This window comes from Thamnophis sirtalis, unplaced genomic scaffold (assembly GCF_051295495.1).
Source record: "Thamnophis sirtalis isolate CommonGarterSnake01/CBP01778 unplaced genomic scaffold, rThaSir2_p1.2 scaffold_9, whole genome shotgun sequence".
NCBI classification, from domain to species: domain Eukaryota; kingdom Metazoa; phylum Chordata; class Lepidosauria; order Squamata; family Natricidae; genus Thamnophis; species Thamnophis sirtalis.
Genome location: NW_028261389.1, coordinates 4415035 through 4428389, shown reverse-complemented (window position 1 = coordinate 4428389; position 13355 = coordinate 4415035). Strand labels below are relative to the sequence as shown.

The 13355-nt window shown below is 48.5% G+C and overlaps 1 protein-coding gene across 1 annotated transcript in view; it reads right to left on the bottom strand.

Annotated features, from left to right (window-relative positions):
• Positions 1-13355, bottom strand: part of PLXNA4 (plexin A4) — a 487979-nt gene that overhangs the window by 196113 nt on the left and 278511 nt on the right.

The following is a 13355-nucleotide window of genomic DNA, read 5'->3' as shown; positions in this document are numbered from 1 at the left end:
GCTGCACACGGCTGGCTCCTATTTAAATGATTGTCCACTAGGACTCCAAGATCCCTCTCACAGTTACTACTATTGAGCAAGGTACCACCTATACTGTACCTGTGCATTTGGTTTTTCTTGCCTAAATGTAGAACCTGACTCTTTTCAGCATTGAATTTCATTTTGTTACATAGCACCCAATGTTCCAGTTTGTCAAGATCCTTCTGTATCTTAAAGCTATCTAAATTTTGGGCTCAGATGTGGTTGCATGTCAAGGTTTACCCCTAAGACGACTTCAACAGCCCTTCCAATTTTGCATTTATTTGCTTTGCGCCGCAATGTGTCTTCTCGTCTTCTCCGAGTTCATAAAAACAACCCCTCCTAATGCTGCCAAATTCCTGGGCAATAATTTGAAAGGAAGAAAAAAAATAATAATAATAACGTACCGAGGGAGAGGAACTAATAAAAGGAAACAAAGCTGCAAGAGATAAGGCCAAGTTAATTAATAAGCAGAATCGCTCCTTTCTGGTACACGCGCTGCCCTATCGGAGTTTTCTTATTAACGCTAATAATGTTTATGAATGTTTCCCTCTGAACTGCAAAGATAGTTCCTTGCGAGAGAGAGAGAGAGAGAAAGACGGCTGTGTAATTCACTGCAAGAATTAAATTCTTGATTGGTTAGGCGTTCGGTTTCTTTCCCCCTTTCCATTTTTTAAAAATTCTTTGCAAATCCAGGTGAAGTTTTATTTTTTATTAAGCAACACACGATGTCTCAAAAGGTGACATCCAAGGGGCATTTGATATTCTCGTTTCTGGGCGTGCAATTTCCGGTGAAAATCCGTAGCAGCCTGGCCATTGGGACAAAAATCCCACCAGATTTTTTTTTTGAGGGGTGGGGGGCATTTCACCTGACACTCAAGAAGAATGCAGGGGCAAAAAAGATGGAAGATGAGCAAAAGGGCAATTTTTTTGCGTTTCCAAAAATTGGCATTCCTCCAAGACACTGCACCACCTCGGCTCTTTTTCATGCGCTCCTATGGGAAAGCCAAAAAGATGTCCTTCTCACTGCTCTCCCACCTTGCGTCCTGGTGGGATAGAGCCAAGGTGGCGGAGTGGTTAAATGCAGCACTGCAGGCTACTTCAGCTGACTGCAGTTCTGCAGTTCGGCTGTTCAAATCTCACCGGCTCAGGGTTGACTCAGCCTTCCATCCTTCCGAGGTGGGTAAAATGAGGACCCGGATTGTTGTTGGGGGCGATATGCTGACTCTGTAAACCGCTTAGAGAGGGCTGAAAGCCCTATGAAGCGGTATATAAGTCTAACTGCTATTACTGCTACTAAGAGTCTGCTAACAACAGATCTAGAGGTAGACTTAACAACCCCGGATCTGAGACCAGATTTGAGTAAGTCAAGAAGAAACCTGTAGCTTTGTTTGTTTGTTTGTTTATTTCATTTGTATGCCGCCCTTTTCCCCAAGGGGACTCAGGGCGGCTCACAACTCAAACAAGGGAAGGGGGATACAGACAATTTGACAACAACACAAAACAATACATAATTTAAAAGCGCAACAATCATACCATTCGAGATAGGGGCAACGGTTCTTTAGCCCCAGGCCTGTCGGAACAGCCAGGTTTTAAGGGCTTTGCGGAAGGCCTGGAGGGTGGTGAGGGTTCGAATCTCCACGGGGAGTTCGTTCCAGAGGGCCGGAGCAGCCACAGAGAAGGCTCTCCTCCGGGTAGTCGCCAGTCGACACTGGCCGGCGGATGGAATTCGGAGGAGGCCTAGTCTGTGGGATCTAATCGGTCTGGTGGAGGTAATTGGCAGCAGGTGGTCTCTCAAGTACCCAGGTCCAATACCATGAAGGGCTTTATAAGTGACGACTAGCGCCTTGAAGCGTATCCGGAGACCAATAGGCAGCCAGTGCAGCTCGCGGAGGATAGGTGTTACGTGGGTGAACCGCGGTGCACCCACGATCGCTCGCGCGGCTGCATTCTGGACAAGCTGAAGTCGCCGAATGCTCTTCAAGGGCTGCCCCATGTAGAGCACGTTGCAGTAGTCCAGTCTGGAGGTCACAAGGGCGCGAGTGACTGTTGTGAGAGCCTCCCGGTTCAGGTAGGGACGCAACTGGTGAACCAGGCGAACCTGGGCAAATGCCCCCCTGGTCACAGCTGACAAGTGGTGTTCAAGAGTCAGCTGTGGGTCCAGGAGGACTCCCAAGTTGCGGACCCTGTCTGAGGGGCGTACTGTTTGACCCCCCAGCCTGAGAGATGGAACACTTGGCCAATTAGCATCGAACAATTAAAAAAAAACAATACAGCGAAGAGTTTAGCCTGAAGCTGAAAGATCTAATTTCTTTTTTAAAATGGGAAGGGGGGAGGGAGAGAAAAAAATAATAATTCCACATCTTCTACAACGTCTTATCAATATTACATTAAGACAATTTAAGCGATTCTTTCCCCCTTTACATCTCAGCAATCGTATTTAACACTGATATCAAATTTTCTATTTCAAAAGGTTTCATTTACTTTCGGCGCGAGAGAGTTCCTAGCATTTATACCGGGCTATTCTTTGCATTCTGTATGATAATAAAACCATGTTTTTTTTCTTTTAAAAAAAAGTGGGGGGTGATCAATGAGGAGAGGGGCTTCAAATTCAGCCCACCCTGTTCCCCCAAGTGTTGTGGCCTTCCAGGAACCAGCAGAGCTGGCAGCAGAGTCGGACAGTGAGAAGGTTGGGGAGGAACCTGGGCCAGTCCTGGAGTCTGGGGAAGGCTCTGACGAGGGCTCTGTGTCGGAGGCAGAGAGGGGGCCAGGGCCGTCTGACAGTTATCAGCTGCCTTCAGAGTCGGACATCAGTGAGGCAGAAGAACAGGGGGAGCCTGTTCCCAGTATGCGCATGTGCAGAGCTGCCAGAAGACGAGAACAACTCAGCAGAGTCGACTTAGGAGTAAAGCCACACCTTGGAGGTCATTGGCCCCTCCCAGAGGAAACAAAAGAGCGAATGGGGAGGGAGCTTTTGCAGGATACAATTCGTTCATTCAAGAGTGGAAAGTTCTGTTTGTGACTATAAAGAGACTCTGGGCCAAGTTTTGCCTTGCCCTGAATTTGGAAACTAGCTATTTGGCAGCTCTCCAAGTGAGATAAGGTTCGTGTTGATAAATATTCCTTTGAAAAACTGTTTGCTAAGCCTTGCTGACTGCGAATGAAAGAAATTCACAGCCGTGTAAATAAAAGGGGTTTTGTTGGGACCAAGAATTTGCTTCTTGCTTTCTAAGGAGGCCTGGATCAGAACATCTACTATCAGGATAGCAGCTGCTCCATCGCTGAGAAACTCTAAGTAAAAAAACATATCCAGAGTCTCAGCCAAGGCACTCTGTAATCTCACTCAGGCTCTCTTGAAGATTCAAACCCCAGGAAAACCCTCAGCCTGTATAAGGGGTGTGTGAAATTGCTTCCTTTCGCTTGCAATCCAGATCAAACCCTCCACAAGGGATCTCTGCTGAGCAGTGCAGCAGGGATCTTGAGATTCAGATGTCGGGGATATTTTGGGATTGCGATATGGTGAGGAATCTGCCATTTTGATCAGGATGTCACCTGGGGAGACCGAGGGATTTGTCTTATCTGCCACTTAAGGGACGCGGTGGCTGAGTGGCTAAGACGCTGAGCTTGTCCGTCAGAAAGGTCGGCCGTTCGGCGGTTCGAATCCCTAGCGCCGCGTAACAGAGTGAGCTCCTGTGACTTGTCCCAGCTTCTGCCAACCTAGCAGTTCGAAAGCACGTAAAAAATGCAAGTAGAAAAATAGGAACCACCTTTGGTAGGAAGGGAACAATGTTCTGTGTGCCTTCGGCGTTGAGTCACGCTGGCCACATGACCACAGAGACGTCTTCGGACAGCGCTGGCTCTTCGGCTTTGAAACGGAGATTGTTAGGTAAGCTCCCCGTTGGGAGAGCAAGTACGTTTAGAGAAGTGTTGTGAGAGTTGTGTTGGAGAACACACAAACCAGCATACAGAGACACTGCAGTTAGAATAGGCTTTTACTTTCATGGAAATAGAGGTATCAGAGTCCATCAAACAGTCCAAGTCATACACGGATAAGACATCAGCCATCAATGTCTTTCAGTTAAGAGATAATCCAAATAACATAGTCTAGTAATCATATAATCAGTTCGGAACTCAAAGTTTGCTAACAGTTGCAAAACGAACAATAGCTCATGGCACTCAGATCAGATCAGCCCAGCATCTAACAAACAGAGAGAGACCTAACAGGCATTCTGGCTCCCTCTTATGGCCGATTGAGGAATATAGCAACCAATCACATTTTACAGTATGATTTAAAGAAACAGATATAGCATTGTTACATGATTTATATATTGCCAACCCAACCGTTAGAATTATATTCCTAACATTCTCCCCTTTGGGTAGGACAATATATAAATCTTACAATGTAGCGCAGTGGTTCCCAAACTTGGCAACTTTAAGACTTGTGGACTTCAACTCCCAGAATTCTCCAGCCAGCTCTGTTGCCAAGTTTGGGAACCACTGATGTAGCGTATCAGGTACTACCCTCAAGGAAGCTTCCAGACTGATCAACAAATACAGGACAACAGAGTTGGAAGGGACCTTGGAGGTCTTCTAGTCCAAACCTTTTATCAGTGACTGCGAGACTTTTTGGCACCAAGTGCATGAACTGGAACATACATACATGCCTAGGTATGTGTCCATGTGTGCATGCTGGAGCAGCACTGGAAACCCGAAGACCAGCTGGACTGTGCGCATGGCTGTTTTGGGGGGGCTTTTTTGGGCCGTTTTCAGGCCATTTGGGGGGCTGAAAAACGGCCTGAAAACAGCCTGTGTTTTCTCCATTTTTGGTCATTTTTTAGGGCATTTTTTGGCGCTTCGGCACCCACAAAGATCAGCTGACTGGTGTGCATGTAACCAGAAGAGCAGCTTGTGATGGCACCAGTGCCCACAGAGAAGGCTCTGCGTGCCACCTCTGGCACATGTGCCATTGTTCGCCATCATGGAGAGAACATCTCTCTCTCTCTCTCTCTCTCTCTCTCTCTCTCTCTCTCTCTCTCTCTCTCTCTCTCTCTATCTATCTATCTATCTATCTATCTATCTATCTATCTATCTCTTCCAATATTTGAGGGGCTGCCATAGAGAGGAGGGGGCTCAAGCTGTTTTCCAAGACACCCAAAGGCCAGACAAGGAATAATGGATGGAGACTGATCAAGGAGAGAACATCTATCTATCTATCTATCTATCTATCTATCTATCTATCTATCTATCTATCTATCTATCTATCTATCTATCTCTTCCAATATTTGAGGGGCTGCCACAAAGAAGAGGGGGGGGGGGTCAAGCTATTCTCCAAAGCCCTTGAAGGCAGGACAAGAAGCAACGGATGGAGACTAATCAAGGAGAGAAGCAACTTGGAACTAAGAAAGAAATTTCCTGACAGTGATTAGAATTAACCTGTGGAACGGCTTGCCACTAGAAGTTGCAGTTGACCCAACACTGGAGGTTTTTAAGGAGAGATTGAACAGACATGTGTCCCAAATCAATTGACTAAATTAATTGAGGACTATGTGTAGTATAGGGTTTTGGGCCTGATCAGGGGGTTAGACTAGAAGACCTCCATGGTCCCTTCCAACCCTGTTATCCTCCATTGGGAAGAGCTATGAAGTTGGGGACCTCCCCTCACTCCGGGTCCTTCTTAGCATCCCACCACCACCACCTCCACTCCAGGCCATGTTCAAAGCATGATTTGAATACGGCGCTGGGTGTCGGGCGAGGCAGAATTTTTATTACTCAACTCAGTGGGTGCAGGAGATAATTCACTTTATGACCAGCCGCCTCTGCCGAGGTTTCCCCGAGTCCCAACTTTCTCCGTCAAAGAAACTTCAGCCAAGTGGAAAATTAGAAAGCGAGGCCGGGGGAATGAAGGGGAGCGTTGGAAGGAGAGGGGTTCGGCGGAAGCCCCATTAAGTCCTCCCCAAATTAATTCCTAACAACGGGCAGAGGCATGGCCATTTTCCCCAGGCCGATGGGCAATCCCCAGCGAAAAGCAATTCAATTGCGAAGCCGGCTTTGCCAGTCACGGCTGCCTCCAGCTGCCGCTGATTTAATTTGCGCCTAAGATGCAAGTCGGAAAGTTTTTCCCCTATCTGGCTTCGGAAGAATCCGGGAAAGGCTTTGGCGTCCAACCCTCAATTTTCTCCAGCCCAGCCAGCTAATTCACCGGAGCGAAGAATTGACACTGGAAAATGGAATTTGGCTTTGCCCAGCTCGCCCGTTCTCAAACGCCAAGACTGGACAATAGGCAGGTCGGATGGTGCTGTCTAGGTGATGCCGAGCTACAAAGGATCTCACAATCCTCTGCCATCAGCCACAATAATAGGAATGATCAATCGGGATAGAGCTGGAAGGGACCTTGGAGGTCTTCTAGTCCAGCCCCCTGCTCAAGCAGGAGAACCTGTACCATTTCAGACAAGTGACTGTCGGGTCCCTTCTTAAAAACCTCCAGCAATGGAGCCCCCACAACTTCTGGTGGCAAGCTGTTTCACTGGGTAATTGTCCTCACAGGAAGGAAGGAAGGAAGGAAGGAAGGAAGGAAGGAAGGAAGGAAGGAAGGAAGGAAGGAAGGAAGGAAGGAAGGAAGGAGAAAAGGGAGGGAGGTAGGAAGGATGGAAAGAAGGAAAGAAGGGAGGGAGGGAGGAAAGAAGGAAAGAGAAAAGGGAGGGGGGAAAGGAGGAAGGAAGGAGAAAAGGGAGGGAGGGAGGAGAGGTGGAGGAAGGGAGGAAGGAGAAAAGGGAAGGAGGAAAGGAAGGATGGAAGGATGGAAGGAAGGAAAGAAGAGAGGGAGGGAGGAAGGAGGGATGGAGAAAAGGGAGGGAGGTGGGAAGGATGGAAGGATGGGAGGGACAGAGGAAGGGAAGAAGGGAGGAAAGAAGGAGGGAGGAAGGGAAGGTAGAGGGAGAAAGGAAGAAGAAAAGGTGGGGAGGGAGGGAGGGAGAAAAGGGAGGGGGAAGAAGGAAGGAGAAAAGGGAGGGAGGATGGTGGGAGGAAGGTGAAAAGGAAGGAAGGAAGGGAGGGGAAGTGGAGGGAGGGAGGGAGGAAAGGGAGGGAGGAAAGGAAGGAAGTAGAAAAGGGAGGGAGGTGGGAAGGATGGAAGGAAGGAAAGAAGGGAGGGAGGGAGAAAAGAAGGAGAAAAGGAAAGGAGGGAGGAGGAAGGGAGGCAGGAGAAAAGGGAGGGAGGAAAGGAAGGATGGAAGGAAGGAAGGAGAGAGAAAAGGGAGGGAGGTGGGAAGGATGGAAGGAGGGAGGGACTGAGGAAGGGAGGAAAGTGGGAAGGAGGGAGGGAGGAAGGGGAGGGGGAGGGAGGGAGGAAGAAGAAAAGGAAGGGAGGGAACGAGGGAGGAGGAAGGGAGGGAGGGAGGAAAGAAGGAAGGAGAAAAGGGAGGGAGGAAAGGAAGGATGGAAGGAAGGAAGGAGAGAGAAAAGGGAGGGAGGTGGGAAGGATGGAAGGAGGGAGGGACTGAGGAAGGGAGGAAAGTGGGAAGGAGGGGAGGGAGGAAGGGGAGGGGAGGGAGGGAGGAAGAAGAAAAGGAAGGGAGGGAACGAGGGAGGAGGAAGGGAGGGAGGGAGAAAGAAGGAAGGAGAAAAGGGAGGGAGGATGGAAGGGAGGGAGGGTTTTGTCTACACACCAGTAGAATATAGGGTGTCTGGGAGGAAGGTAGCTCTCTATTCATACAACAGACTTAACAAGGCCCATTTAAAGGTTTAATCAACACCAGGGGAGAACATGCTAATAATCGGTAGGGCAAATGGCATACAGGTTGCATGAAGCCAGCCCACGCATGGCCTAGGATATTGGACCACTGCCCCCCAAAATAGGGTTTGCGTGAAGGCAGGCAGTTCCATGATTTGGAGCATCTTAAGAACCGACGCATCAAACCCCTTCGAGGCTACCAAGAAGAACTCCGAGTCCCGGCTTACGAAATCAACTAGAGACAGTGGCTGAAGGAGCTCCAAAAGTCCAGAGAAATTAGTTCAGGGCGGCGACGGGAGTCCAGGGGCATCTCCACCCTGTCACAAGTCTCGACACCATCAAGAACGATGGAAAATTGAAGCACAAATAGATCCGAACGCAGGCCTGACCTCTCCCTGGAGACCCATCGCTCCACAGGCTTTTTTTCTCTCCCTGGCACCTCATCAGCCGACGGGCACGGACGCTAGAAATTGCCAGCGAATCCGACAGAAAACAATTCCCCCAAAACCTCCCTGCGGCTCAGATGGATTTGTTCCCCGTCGTTCAGTTGTCCATCCATCATAACACAGCCGATTCTGTTCCGGAGACTGACGCGTCAGCAGAAGGAGTTTGACAAGCCCTGTGTTATTATCCTGGTCACCCGTGAGCAGAGGAAATAACAGCAGGCGCCATGCACTCCGACCTCAGCAGGAGATCCTGGAGGTGGCGATAAGCGACCCAACATGGAGACGTCCACTAGAGGGCAGCGGGCCAAAGAGAGAAAAGGCTCCTGAGTGCCCTCTAGGAGTCATCCAGAGTTTTGCGGGCCTGTATGTACAGGGAATCCTCGACTGGTGAGCTAGATAGATAGATAGATAGATAGATAGATAGATAGATAGATGGATGGATGGATGGATGGATGGATGGATGGATGGATGGATGGATGGATGGATGGATGGATGGATGGATGGATGGATAGACAGACAGACAGACAGACAGACAGACAGACAGACAGACAGACAGGGATGGATGGATGGATGGATGGATGGATGGATGGATGGATCATTTATGATAGATAGATAGATAGATAGATAGATAGATAGATAGATAGATAGATAGATAGATAGATAGATAGATAGAGATAGAGATATAGAGAGAGTGAGAGACACAGAGAGAGACACAGAGAGAGAGGCACAGAGAGAGAGAGAGATGGATGGATGGATGGATGGATGGATGGATGGATGGATGGATGGACGGACGGACGGACGGACGGACGGACAGACAGACAGACAGATACACAGAGAGATTGATGGATAGATGGATAGAGAGACACAGAGAGAGATTGATGGATGGATAGATAGATACATAGATAGATGATAGATAGATAGATAGGGATGGATGATGGATGAGAGAGACAAAGATGGATAGAGATACAGAGAGAGAGAAAGAGAGACATACAGACAGAGACAGAGAGATTGATGGATGGATGAATAAATAGATAGATAGATAGATAGATAGATAGATAGATGATAGATAGATAGATAGATAGATAGATAGATAGATAGATAGATAGATAGATAGATAGATAGATAGATAGATGGATGATAGATAGATTTCTGACAGTCTCTTCTTGAAAGCCTCCAGGGATGAAGCCCCCACAACTTCTGAAGGCAACTTCTGTTCCATGGGTTGATTGTTCTCCCTGTCAGGAAATTCCTCCTTATATCCTGAATCTCTCCTGGTTCAGTTTCCATCCATTGTTCCTTGTCTGGCCTTTGGGTGCCTTGGAAAATAGCTTGATCCCCCTCCTCTCTGTGGCATCCCCTCAAATATTGGAAGGCTGCTATCATGTCTCCCCTTCTCTAGACTAGCCAGGCCCAGTTCCTGCAACTATTCATCGTATGTTTCAGCCTCCAGTCCCTGAATCCTCCTGGTTGCTCTTCTCTGCATTTTTTCTAGAGTCTCCGCATCTTTTTAATGAATTTTTTAATAGGATAGAAACTAACCACGGAGAGACGAAGCAACCTAGAATTCAAGAGGAACTTCCTAACAGTGAGGAAAATTAACCAGCGGAACAGCTTGCCACCAGAAGTTGTGAATGCTCCAACACTGGAGGATTTTTAAGAAGAGAATGGACAGTCCCTTGTCTGAAATGGCAAAAGATCTCCTTCTTGAGCAAGGGGCTGGACTAGAAGACCTCCAAGGCCCCTTTCCAGCTCTATTCTGAGTCTGGCTGTAATTGTTCTCGCTGCGAGGACCTATAGCAGTAGACTTAGCAGTAGACTTATATACCGCTTCATAGGCCTTTCAGGTCTCTCTAAGCGGTTTACAGAGTCAGCATATTGCCCCCAACAATCTGGGTCCTCATTTTACCCACCTCGGAAGGATGGAAGGCTGAGTCAACCCTGAGCCGGTGAGATTTGAACCGCTGACCTGCTGATCTAGCAGTAGCCTGCAGTGCTGCATTTAACCACTGCGCCACCTTGGCTCTCTAGCCTATCTCTAGGCCGCATTTGTCTTTGGCAAGTTTCCATCCGTTGCTTCTTGTCCTGCCTTCAGGCCGAAAGAGTTGCACACACACACACGCACACCAGAAAAGTTGTGAGATAGCTAACAAACTTGGGCAGCCAAAGGAGATCTCATCTTAAAACTCGAGCAACTGTAGAGGGACCTTCAAAGACTCTTGATTTTTATCGGGGGCCTCTGAAGGGAGCTTGGATTACCTACAAGCCGGCTTTACTCAATCGCTAGAACTTTGACCAAGGAAAGGTAAATCCGAGGTCGATCAATTGAGGACAGTCGATGGAGTTACCCGCTGAGAGCCGGTGGTATTTATTTCCTCGGCCGAGGCAACGGCGAAAGGGGAGAGAAAGTTGGAAAAGACGCAATTAAAACCTTCTCTCCCGACCTCACGAAATGTCAAAGATTCAAGAGTGCCCCCCCACCCCCCCGCACCGCCTTTGGAAGGATGCTTCAGAAGAAGAAGCTATCTGGAAGCATCCAGGAGATCAGAAAAAAGAGACAGCGTGGAGTTTGGAAGATATCGGCCTGGCAGATCTCCAACCATACCACTGTTTTCTCCCCCATAAAGTTTCTTTGTTTCTGTTGTGGCCCGCCAGTGGAGCTGGCAGCAGAATCAGACAGTGAGGAGGGTTGGGGAGGAACCTGGGCCAGTCCTGGAGTTTGGGGAGGGCTCGGATGAGGGCTCTGTGTCGGAGGCAGAGAGGGGGCCAGAACCGTCTGACAGTTCTCAGCTGCCTTCGGAGTCAGACATCAGTGGGGCAGAAGAACAGCTGGAGCCTGTTCCCAGTGTGCGTATGCACAGCGCTGCCAGGAGAAGGGAACAGCTAAAGAACAAGGGCCGACTGGGGAGTAAGGCCAGAGGTGGACGGTGAATGGCCCCTCTCCTAAGGAATAAAGAGGAGCGAGAGGGGAGTGGAGTTTGCAGGAGGCCATTAGTTTAATTCGTTAGGGTGAAGATCTGTTCCTCACTTCTTGCTGAAGTTATCACCCAGCCCTCTCCCAGAAAAAATGAAATATCCTAGGAAATATTGAAAAGGCCGAATATTTCTCTGGATGTGAAAAGAAAGAGACATGTTTTAAAAGACAGAATTGTTGCCTGTAGCTTCCTGCCCATTCCCACTTTGTCAATGGGCCATTAAGAAGGCCAAGCTAGTCCACTTTACATAATAAAGACTTCTCCACTGCAGCTGCGGGGGGGAATTAAAGCATGATAATACTGGCCCTTTACTCAACTTAAAAGGGCAGAATTTTATATTTCCCTGGATAAGAAATGGAGAAATATGTTTTTTAAGCAGGAAACAGACTCACTTTTAATAGCCCCCCCCCACTTTGTCAATGGGCCATTAGGGACCCGGAGCTAGTCTACTCTACATAACAAAGTTAGGATTAGCCTTCCACAGAAACTCACCGCATGGCAGCTGGGAAGACGCAGCCCTCAACCAAACTTGGACTCAAAACACAGCCTAAAAAGTTGCCCCTGCATGGTCCCGTGGCCGTCTGACAGCCAATCAGAATGCATTTCTTACACAGGAACAGGAAATAGAGAGGTGGGGGCCGAACAGAGAGTATAAAACCAGGGACTTTCAGCATCTCTTCCCTCTTTTTTCTTCTTCACCCAACATCTGGAAGCATCTGATTCCCCTTTTCTGTTCAGGAGCTCAAGCCATGTGGTTCTGTCCACCATTAAGACCATCTTTCCTAGCAGCCTCCATGTTTCCAGTGTCTTTTCCCCTCTTGGAACTGAACCCAGAGGGACATTTTCTTCCAACACATCGAATCAAAGAGGCTGGGTGGCACCTGTTCCTTCCAGGTCATCTCCCTTCCTTCCCACAAAACCATTGGCGTTTTTTTTTTTCCTCCAAGTAGGTGCCATTCAACAAGGTGGAGTAAACGTGTGTTTGTTTCTTTATGAAAATTATTTGCAGCCCATTCCGTATCCAAGGACTACAGCATCAAGGCATTAGAGCATTCAAAAGAACGTTCAAATCAGCAATCACAAAGATTAGGGCGAGGGACTAGAACTCACAGCCTCCTGGCGATTGGCCCAAAGTCACCCAATCGCTTTTCATGCCTAAAGGTGGGATTGGAATTCACAGCTTCTTGGCAATTGGGCCAAAGTCACCAGGTGGATTTCATGCCTAAGGTGGGACTAAAACTCACAGTCTCCTGGCGATTGGTCCAAAGTTACCCAATCACATTTCATGGCTAAGGCGGGACTAAAACTCACAGTCTCCTGGCGATTGGTCCAAAGTTACCCAATCACCTTTCATGCTTAAGGTGGGATTAGAATTCACAGCCGCTTGAGGATTGGCCGAAAGGCACCCAATCGCCTTTCATGCCTAAAGTGGCACAAGAACTCATAGCCTCCTGGTGATTGGTCCAAAGTTATCCAATCATCTTTCATGCCTAAGGCGGGACTAAAACTCACAGTCTCCTGGTGATTGGTCCAAAGTTACCCAATCGCCTTTCATGCCTAAGGCGGGATTAGAATTCACAGCCGCCTTAGGATTGGCCGAAAGGCACCCAATCGCTTTTCATGCCTAAAGGTGGGATTGGAATTCACAGCTTCTTGGCAATTGGGCCAAAGTCACCAGGTGGATTTCACGCCTAAGGTGGGACTAAAACTCACAGTCTCCTGGCGATTGGTCCAAAGTTACCCAATCACCTTTCATGCCTAAGGCGGGATTAGAATTCACAGCCTCTTGAGGATTGGCCGAAAGGCACCCAATCGCCTTTCATGTCTAAAGTGGCACAAGAACTCATAGCCTCCTGGCCATTGGCCCAAGATCACCCAATTCCCTTTCAAGATTAAGCTGGGATTAGAACTCGCAGCCTCGTGCCGATCGGCCCAAAGTCACCAGGTGGCTTTCATGCCTAAGGCGGGACGAGAACGCACAGCCTCCTGGCGATTGGCCCAAAGTCACCCAATCGCCTTTCAAGCCCAAGGCAGGACTAGAGCTCCCAGTCTCCCAATGGGATGTTAGGAACAAGGGCAGGCACAGAGAAACCAATGCTTTAGCACAGTATTTCTCAACCTTGGTGACTTTAAGTCCTGTGGACTTCAACTCCCAGAATCCCCCAGCCAGCTGTGCTGGCTGGGGGATTC